This window comes from Vicia villosa, linkage group LG7 (assembly GCF_029867415.1).
Source record: "Vicia villosa cultivar HV-30 ecotype Madison, WI linkage group LG7, Vvil1.0, whole genome shotgun sequence".
NCBI lineage: Eukaryota > Viridiplantae > Streptophyta > Magnoliopsida > Fabales > Fabaceae > Vicia > Vicia villosa.
Window position 1 is genome coordinate 37,568,402 of NC_081186.1, and position 10,245 is coordinate 37,578,646.

Consider the following 10,245-nt stretch of genomic DNA (forward strand, 5'->3'; position numbering starts at 1 on the left):
TGTGCGGTTAATTATTTATGTGTGTTAATTGGATTAATTGAGTCATTAAAGAGATATTATGAATTGGGCCTAAGTGGAAGAAATATGACACAAGAGATTGGATTGTGGGTTAAGCCCATTAGTGAGAAAAGATAGTAAGAGTTAGGGTTTTAGAGATTAAACCTCATAACTCATTTTGTGGAGAAGAGAAAGAAGAGAAAGAAGGGAAGCAAGAGGGAAAGCTATGGCATGAAGAGGAAGAACTCCATTGATGAAGATGAAGCTTTTGATAAGGTAAGGGTGGAGTTCTTACTCTCTAAGGGTTGGCATGATGATGTATATGGTGGGTTAGATTGTATGTTATTCTCCATGGAAGTTGTGTGTAGAGATGTTAGGGTTTATAAACAAATGTGTAAATTCATGATTTGAAATGTGTTTTAATTGATGTTTGATGATTGTTATGATGTTAGAAGATCCATAATGGGTGTTATAATTGTGTTTATAACATGTATCCTATTGTTGTTCGTGATGTTTGGTGTTTTCCAACTTGATTGGGTTGAGTTTAGGGGTTTTAGGATGGGTTTCGTATGCTGTTTTCTGTGTTTTGGGGGTTTCTGAAATCGCCAGTTCGCGCCGCGAACCTCTGTTGGCGCCGCGAACTGTCTGGCAGAAAGTTAGGAATTTTTGAATTCGCTCAGTTCGCGCCGCGAACCCTGTTTTGCAGAACTTTTTCCAAACTTTGAAATGATGTAACTTGTGATCCGTAACTCTGTTTTAGGCGCCGTTCGAAGCGTTGGAAAGCTAACGCAATGAACTATATCATGATGCAATAAAATGATTCATAGGATCTATTCTCCTATTATGTTTATTAGGATTAAGTGATGAACTATGTTGTGTTAACATGTGAAGTATGTTCTTTGCTATGAATCAATGTAACCATGTTGCGGTATATCTTGATGTATGTTTTCCTTATGACGATAAAATGTTATTGAAATGATAATATGTGCCTTCCTTATAATTATATAATGAGATATGTGAAGATATGCATAATTGATAAAGATGTTGTATGCTATATGTGATTAATTGTGCGTATTTGATATGTATGAGTCGACGATGATGCCATGTGATGAATTAAGAATATATATGTCGTTATTAGGAAGTTGAATATAACGTGTTTTGATGATTACTTGACTTAAGGAATATGAAGAATTTGTTGATGTTTGTTGTTGTTGTGCAATATAATGAATTGTTGTTGTTGTAACATGATGAATCGTTGTTATTGTTGTAACATGTTGATGTTGGTTGTTGTTGTGAAATAGAATGAATTGTTATTGTTGTAACATGATGAATTGTTGTTTTTGTTGTAACATGTTGATGTTTGTTGTTGTTGTGCAATATGTTGAATTGTTATTGTTGTTATAACATGATGAACTTGTCGTTGTTGTTGTAGACCCTATGGTCATTGTTGATAATTTGTATTATGTTGATAAGAATGAAGTTGAATAGATGTTGTATGTTGATATGATGTGATGACGTGATTGAGATGTGGTAAAATACTATGATACGGTTATTGCCATAGAAGCTTGGCATTGAGTTGATGTTGTTTAGTTGATATGGTTATGTTGTTTAAGTTGATTATGTCGTTCAAGTTGATTATGTCGTTTAAGTTGATTAAGTGGTTTAAGTTGTGTTTGTGGATGTGCATCATTTGAGTCGCATCCATTGCATTGTTTAAGACGGCCCTTGTGGCAATTGTTTGAGACGGCCCTTGTGGCAAATGTTTGAGACGGCCCTTGTGGCAAATGTTTGAGATGGCCCAATGGCAAACTGTTTGAGACGGGAGTTTTACTCCAATGGTACCACATCATATGCATAAGTTTGAGTCACATTCGAGTCGCATTTGAATTGCATTTGAATTGTGTTTGGATTGTTGAGATGACGAGGTGTTTGTTGTGACGTGATAACGATATGTTTGTTGTGACGTATTTGATATCATACTTGTATATTTGAATATGTGATTAATGACCTCGTTGTCGTTTTGAGAGTTGTATTATATTGATAAGTTGTTTTACGGTGAAACTTGTTGTAAGATGTTATGTGATGCGAAGTGGTGAAATTATGTATGATCTATATCTCCTATATTATTTATCATGCATTCCTTTATATTGTAAGATATCTCACCCCTTTGCTGATATTTCCCCTACCATGGGAAATGGGCAGGTACTCAAGATTAGTCGTGGATGTCCGAGGTTACCTATGTGAAGTCTTTATGTTGCTTTATGGCAAGTCGAGTTGGTGACCATTGCTCTGATACGTAGCACTCGGGGGGATTAGTCGTTATTATATGATTATTGTATTCAATGATGGTATTTGTGTTAAATTAAATTGAAAGGTGTTAATAAGTTTAAGTTTTAAGTGGTGAATAAAGTTTTGTTCCGAATGCTATGTATCTTTATTAAATGCAATATAAGTATTTTTGTTTGGTTAAGTCGAATTGTGACATCCCATCTTTGATGAATATTTTTAAGTGCACTCTGATTTTCGCTTATAATTGCGGGGTAGATTTGGGGTGTTACAATAGTGGTATCAGAGCAGGTCGGTCTGTCCGGCCAATGTTGTTTAATGTTGTTTATTCCCGTGTACACGACGAGTGTGTGAAACACTATCGGTACTTGTTGTTCTTCTGATCGTTTGTCTGCAGGAGTTGGTTTGAAGCTAAGTGGGGGAGAAGTTATGCTTCTCGGTTCTGTTTTAGTTGAAGGATGTAGTATGCTGCTGAGGGCGACAGTACAAGTGTTGTTGGAGTTTGTTGTTTCCTGGATCAAAGATGACTTGGATTTAAGATTTTTGTTGCTAATTAAGTGGAGCATCTTAAGGAAGAGGATGAGCAGGAATTTTTGATGTTCACTTCTCGAAGGATGAGGAGCTATGTAGAGGTTGTTGGTATGCGAGTATGGTGCAAGCTCCTGATGTGTCTGAAGGTAACTGTTAAGTAACAAGAATGAATTTTAGAAGATGGAATTTAGAAAGTGCGATGTTCCAGTGCTGCTGATGGACTGTGAAGTTATTGGTTGAGCAAACTTGCGTAAGATGTCGATGTGGGATCAGTGATTAAAAGAAGTATTGCTGTAAGATTGATGCAAGTGATTGAGGCAGTAGTAGAAGCCGTTGAAGTTGTTGAAACTTTCTGAAGCGCGAGTAAGAATTGGAAATGTGAAGAGATGAGTATGATTTCAATAATAAGAAGTGCGGATAATGGTGTACATGAATTTTGTTCTGATGTATCGTCAGAGGTGCTTAAGGGAGTAGCTGCAAGACGCCGGTGTTAGTTTTTCTGGATGATTTTGGAAGATTAGTGAATTATGGAATTATAGTACTTCTGGTGATATGAGTACAAGTTGGAAAAGAACATTATTAATGTTGGTAATGATGGTTTATACTCCATTATGGTTTTCGGCTATCTATTGACAAATTGAGGACTTGATCACCCTTAATCTCTGGTTGATAGTAGACGAAATCGTGATTGGATGGCATAGACATATCTTGCTAGCTTGATAGTGCGTAAAGGGATGAATGTTATGTCGTGAAGATAGTTGATCTCTGGTTGGTGTGAATCAACGGAAAAGTATCCATGAATGATTAAGAAGTAACGAACAGGTCAGAGAAGCTAATTTATAGGAGAGATAGCATCGCAAAGTGAGGGATTGAGAATGTCGAGTGAACAACGATTTTGTGATGGATGTTTAAGGAAGTCTGAACTAGATTAAGACTTGTGAACCATGTGATTGACGGAAAGATATAACGTGGACAGTGACTTAAGATGGATTATCAGAGTTCCGCAGCGGAAGTGTAAGGTGGCGCAGTTGCTATGCGTGTATGTTTGTTAGAGGTGAAGAACTAGGTATCAGAAGCCTAGGAGAATGGTATGTTTGTATCTGCATGTTTGATTTGGTGGACTGTTAAGACGAGAACGAGGTATTAGAAATATGATATTTTTTTGCCGAGTTTATAAGGACAATACTAGAGTTGCTAGTTGATGGTGGAGTTGGTTGTATTTGTCGAAGTAATCTTGTTAAGTTGACGCTATAGTAATTTGGTTTCTGTTGTCGTTATGTTGTTGTTAGACTCTGTAAGTAAGAAGTGATATTCTGTACTATGACTGAGTTGATCATGTTGGCTATGTTGATGTAACTTATAAGAGTGATATGACGAGGCGGAGATAGAGCTGTTGGTGTTTGTTGAAGATTATCATGTATAATTATGAGAATGGAAGTAAGTATGTGTTCTGGTGTTGAGAATGATGTTATTACGATAATGGTGTGGTGTTGAACACCCAATTATGAGAAGGTTATGGTTGGTACTACCTTAGGGATCATATGTCAAGGTATTGTTGAGCAGTGATGACTCTGTTACTAAGTTAATGAAGTGAGATTGTATCTCCACATTTGAGCGTGTTATTGTTATTGATACCTTAAGTCTTGATGAGTCGAGAGATTCCTGAGATGGTTGGTAAGTTGTTGACAAGTATGTTGTTGAGATGTTGAATGATTGACACTGGATTTAAGTTAGATTGAGTTATTTTGGTAGTCGAAGTGTTGTCAAACGCAATTGAGAATTGGAAAGTTGGAAGCAAAGTTGAGGACGGTTATGTCGGATGGATTTTCGAGGACGAAAATATTCTAAGTGGGGGAGAGTTGTAACGCCCCGAATTTAATTAATTATTTAATTAAATTGATCGAGGACTTATTCATTGGAATTAGTTGAAGTTGGGATTTATCGGTATTATTCTAAAGGCGTAATGGATTAATATGTTGATTTGAGCAGTTAAGTTATGGTCAGATTAATTAGTCGGATTAGTCAGAGAAGCACAATTGCGAGTTAGTATTGTTAAAGTTATGGATCGATGGTAAATGTGGAATATTATTGGAAATAATATTCGGTTATGTTGTGCGGTTAATTATTTATGTGTGTTAATTGGATTAATTGAGTCATTAAAGAGATATTATGAATTGGGCCTAAGTGGAAGAAATATGACACAAGAGATTGGATTGTGGGTTAAGCCCATTAGTGAGAAAAGATAGTAAGAGTTAGGGTTTTAGAGATTAAACCTCATAACTCATTTTGTGGAGAAGAGAAAGAAGAGAAAGAAGGGAAGCAAGAGGGAAAGCTATGGCATGAAGAGGAAGAACTCCATTGATGAAGATGAAGCTTTTGATAAGGTAAGGGTGGGGTTCTTACTCTCTAAGGGTTGGCATGATGATGTATTTGGTGGGTTAGATTGTATGTTATTCTCCATGGAAGTTGTGTGTAGAGATGTTAGGGTTTATGAACAAATGTGTAAATTCATGATTTGAAATGTGTTTTAATTGATGTTTGATGATTGTTATGATGTTAGAAGATCCATAATGGGTGTTATAATTGTGTTTATAACATGTATCCTATTGTTGTTCGTGATGTTTGGTGTTTTCCAACTTGATTGGGTTGAGTTTAGGGGTTTTGGGATGGGTTTCGTATGCTGTTTTCTGTGTTTTGGGGGTTTCTGAAATCGCCATGTTCGCGCCGCGAACCTATGTTGGCGCCGCGAATTGTCTGGCAGAAAGTTAGGAATTTTTGAATTCGCTCAGTTCGCGCCGCGAACCCTGTTGGCGCCGCGAACCCTGTTTTGCAGAACTTTTTCCAAACTTTGAAATGATGTAACTTGTGATCCGTAACTCCGTTTTAGGCGCCGTTCGAAGCGTTGGAAAGCTAACGCAATGAACTATATCATGATGCAATAAAATGATTCATAGGATCTATTCTCCTATTATGTTTATTAGGATTAAGTGATGAACTATGTTGTGTTAACATGTGAAGTATGTTCTTTGCTATGAATCAATGTAACCATGTTGCGGTATATCTTGATGTATGTTTTCCTTATGACGATACAATGTTATTGAAATGATAATATGTGCCTTCCTTATAATTATATAATGAGATATGTGAAGATATGCATAATTGATAAAGATGTTGTATGCTATATGTGATTAATTGTGCGTATTTGATATGTATGAGTCGACGATGATGCCATGTGATGAATTAAGAATATATATGTCGTTATTAGGAAGTTGAATATAACGTGTTATGATGATTACTTGAATTAAGGAATATGAAGAATTTGTTGATGTTTGTTGTTGTTGTGCAATATAATGAATTGTTGTTGTTGTAACATGATGAATCGTTGTTATTGTTGTAACATGTTGATGTTGGTTGTTGTTGTGAAATAGAATGAATTGTTATTGTTGTAACATGATGAATTGTTGTTTTTGTTGTAACATGTTGATGTTTGTTGTTGTTGTGCAATATGTTGAATTGTTATTGTTGCTATAACATGATGAACTTGTCGTTGTTGTTGTAGACCTTATGGTCATTGTTGATAATTTGTATTATGTTGATAAGAATGAAGTTGAATAGATGTTGTATGTTGATATGATGTGATGACGTGATTGAGATGTGGTAAAATACTATGATACGGTTATTGCCATAGAACCTTGGCATTGAGTTGATGTTGTTTAGTTGATATGGTTATGTTGTTTAAGTTGATTATGTCGTTCAAGTTGATTATGTCGTTTAAGTTGATTAAGTGGTTTAAGTTGTGTTTGTGGATGTGCATCATTTGAGTCGCATCCATTGCATTGTTTAAGACGGCCCTTGTGGCAATTGTTTGAGACGGCCCTTGTGGCAAATGTTTGAGACGGCCCTTGTGGCAAATGTTTGAGATGGCCCAATGGCAAACTGTTTGAGACGGGAGTTTTACTCCAATGGTACCACATGCATATGCATAAGTTTGAGTCACATTCGAGTCGCATTTGAATTGCATTTGAATTGTGTTTGGATTGTTGAGATGACGAGGTGTTTGTTGTGACGTGATAACGATATGTTTGTTGTGACGTATTTGATATCATACTTGTATATTTGAATGTGTGATTAATGACCTCGTTGTCGTTTTGAGAGTTGTATTATATTGATAAGTTGTTTTGCGGTGAAACTTGTTGTAAGATGTTATGTGATGCGAAGTGGTGAAATTATGTATGATCTATATCTCCTATATTATTTATCATGCATTCCTTTATATTGTAAGATATCTCACCCCTTTGCTGATATTTCCCCTACCATGGGAAATGGGCAGGTACTCAAGATTAGTCGTGGATGTCCGAGGTTACCTATGTGAAGTCTTTATGTTGCTTTATGGCAAGTCGAGTTGGAGACCATTGCTCTGATACGTAGCACTCGGGGGGATTAGTCGTTATTATATGATTATTGTATTCCATGATGGTATTTGTGTTAAATTGAATTGAAAGGTGTTAATAAGTTTAAGTTGTAAGTGGTGAATAAAGTTTTGTTCCGAATGCTATGTATCTTTATTAAATGCAATATAAGTATGTTTGTTTGGTTAAGTCGAATTGTGACATCCCATCTTTGATGAATATTTTTTAAGTGCACTCTGATTTTCGCTTATAATTGCGGGGTAGATTTGGGGTGTTACAATAGTGGTATCAGAGCAGGTCGGTCTGTCCGGCCAATGTTGTTTAATGTTGTTTATTCCCGTGTACACGACGAGTGTGTGAAACACTATCGGTACTTGTTGTTCTTCTGATCGTTTGTCTGCAGGAGTTGGTTTGAAGCTAAGTGGGGGAGAAGCTATGCTTCTCGGTTCTGTTTTAGTTGAAGGATGTAGTATGCTGCTGAGGGCGACAGTACAAGTGTTGTTGGAGTTTGTTGTTTCCTGGATCAAAGATGACTTGGATTTAAGATTTTTGTTGCTAATTAAGTGGAGCATCTCGAGGAAGAGGATGAGCAGGAATTTTTGATGTTCACTTCTCGAAGGATGAGGAGCTATGTAGAGGTTGTTGGTATGCGAGTATGGTGCAAGCTCCTGATGTGTCTGAAGGTAACTGTTAAGTAACAAGAATAAATTCTAGAAGATGGAATTTAGAAAGTGCGATGTTCCAGTGCTGCTGATGGACTGTGAAGTTATTGGTTGAGCAAACTTGCGTAAGATGTCGATGTGGGATCAGTGATTAAAAGAAGTATTGCTGTAAGATTGATGCAAGTGATTGAGGCAGTAGTAGAAGCCGTTGAAGTTGTTGAAACTTTCTGAAGCGCGAGTAAGAATTGGAAATGCGAAGAGATGAGTATGATTTCAATAATAAGAAGTGCGGATAATGGTGTACATGAATTTTGTTCTGATGTATCGTCAGAGGTGCTTAAGGGAGTAGCTGCAAGACGCCGGTGTTAGTTTTTCCGGATGATTTTGGAAGATTAGTGAATTATGGAATTATAGTACTTCTGGTGATATGAGTACAAGTTGGAAAAGAACATTATTAATGTTGGTAATGATGGTTTATACTCCATTATGGTTGTCGGCTATCTATTGACAAATTGAGGACTTGATCACCCTTAATCTCTTGTTGATAGTAGACGAAATCGTGATTGGATGGCATAGACATATCTTGCTAGCTTGATAGTGCGTAAAGGGATGAATGTTATGTCGTGAAGATAGTTGATCTCTGGTTGGTGTGAATCAACGGAAAAGTATCCATGAATGATTAAGAAGTAACGAACAGGTCAGAGAAGCTAGTTTATAGGAGAGATAGCATCGCAAAGTGAGGGATTGAGAATGTCGAGTGAACAACGATTTTGTGATGGATGTTTAAGGAAGTCTGAACTAGATTAAGACTTGTGAACCATGTGATTGACGGAAAGATATAACGTGGACAGTGACTTAAGATGGATTATCAGAGTTCCGCAGCGGATGTGTAAGGTGGCGCAGTTGCTATGCGTGTATGTTTATTAGAGGTGAAAAACTAGGTATCAGAAGCCTAGGAGAATGGTATGTTTGTATCTGCATGTTTGATTTGGTGGACTGTTAAGACGAGAACGAGGTATTAGAAATATGGTATTTTTTGCCGAGTTTATAAGGACAATACTAGAGTTGCTAGTTGATGATGGAGTTGGTTGTATTCGTCGAAGTAATCTTGTTAAGTTGACGCTATAGTAATTTGGTTTCTGTTGTCGTTATGTTGTTGTTAGACTCTGTAAGTAAGAAGTGATATTCTGTACTATGACTGAGTTGATCATGTTGGCTATGTTGATGTAACTTATAAGAGTGATATGACGAGGCGGAGATAGAGCTGTTGGTGTTTGTTGAAGATTATCATGTATAATTATGAGAATGGAAGTAAGTATGTGTTCTGGTGTTGAGAATGATGTTATTACGATAATGGTGTGGTGTTGAACACCCAATTATGAGAAGGTTATGGTTGGTACTACCTTAGGGATCATATGTCAAGGTATTGTTGAGCAGTGATGACTCTGTTGCTAAGTTAATGAAGTGAGATTGTATCTCCACATTTGAGCGTGTTATTGTTATTGATACCTTAAGTCTTGATGAGTCGAGAGATTCCTGAGATGGTTGGTAAGTTGTTGACGAGTATGTTGTTGAGATGTTGAATGATTGACACTGGATTTAAGTTAGATTGAGTTATTTTGGTAGTCGAAGTGTTGTCAAACGCAATTGAGAATTGGAAAGTTGGAAGCGAAGTTGAGGACGGTTATGTCGGATGGATTTTCGAGGACGAAAATATTCTAAGTGGGGGAGAGTTGTAACGCCCCGAATTTAATTAATTATTTAATTAAATTGATCGAGGACTTATTCATTGGAATTAGTTGAAGTTGGGATTTATCGGTATTATTCTAAAGGCGTAATGGATTAATATGTTGATTTGAGCAGTTAAGTTATGGTCAGATTAATTAGTCGGATTAGTCAGAGAAGCACAATTGCGAGTTAGTATTGTTAAAGTTATGGATCGATGGTAAATGTGGAATATTATTGGAAATAATATTCGGTTATGTTGTGCGGTTAATTATTTATGTGTGTTAATTGGATTAATTGAGTCATTAAAGAGATATTATGAATTGGGCCTAAGTGGAAGAAATATGACACAAGAGATTGGATTGTGGGTTAAGCCCATTAGTGAGAAAAGATAGTAAGAGTTAGGGTTTTAGAGATTAAACCTCATAACTCATTTTGTGGAGAAGAGAAAGAAGAGAAAGAAGGGAAGCAAGAGGGAAAGCTATGGCATGAAGAGGAAGAACTCCATTGATGAAGATGAAGCTTTTGATAAGGTAAGGGTGGGGTTCTTACTCTCTAAGGGTTGGCATGATGATGTATATGGTGGGTTAGATTGTATGTTATTCTCCATGGAAGTTGTGTGTAGAGATGTTAGG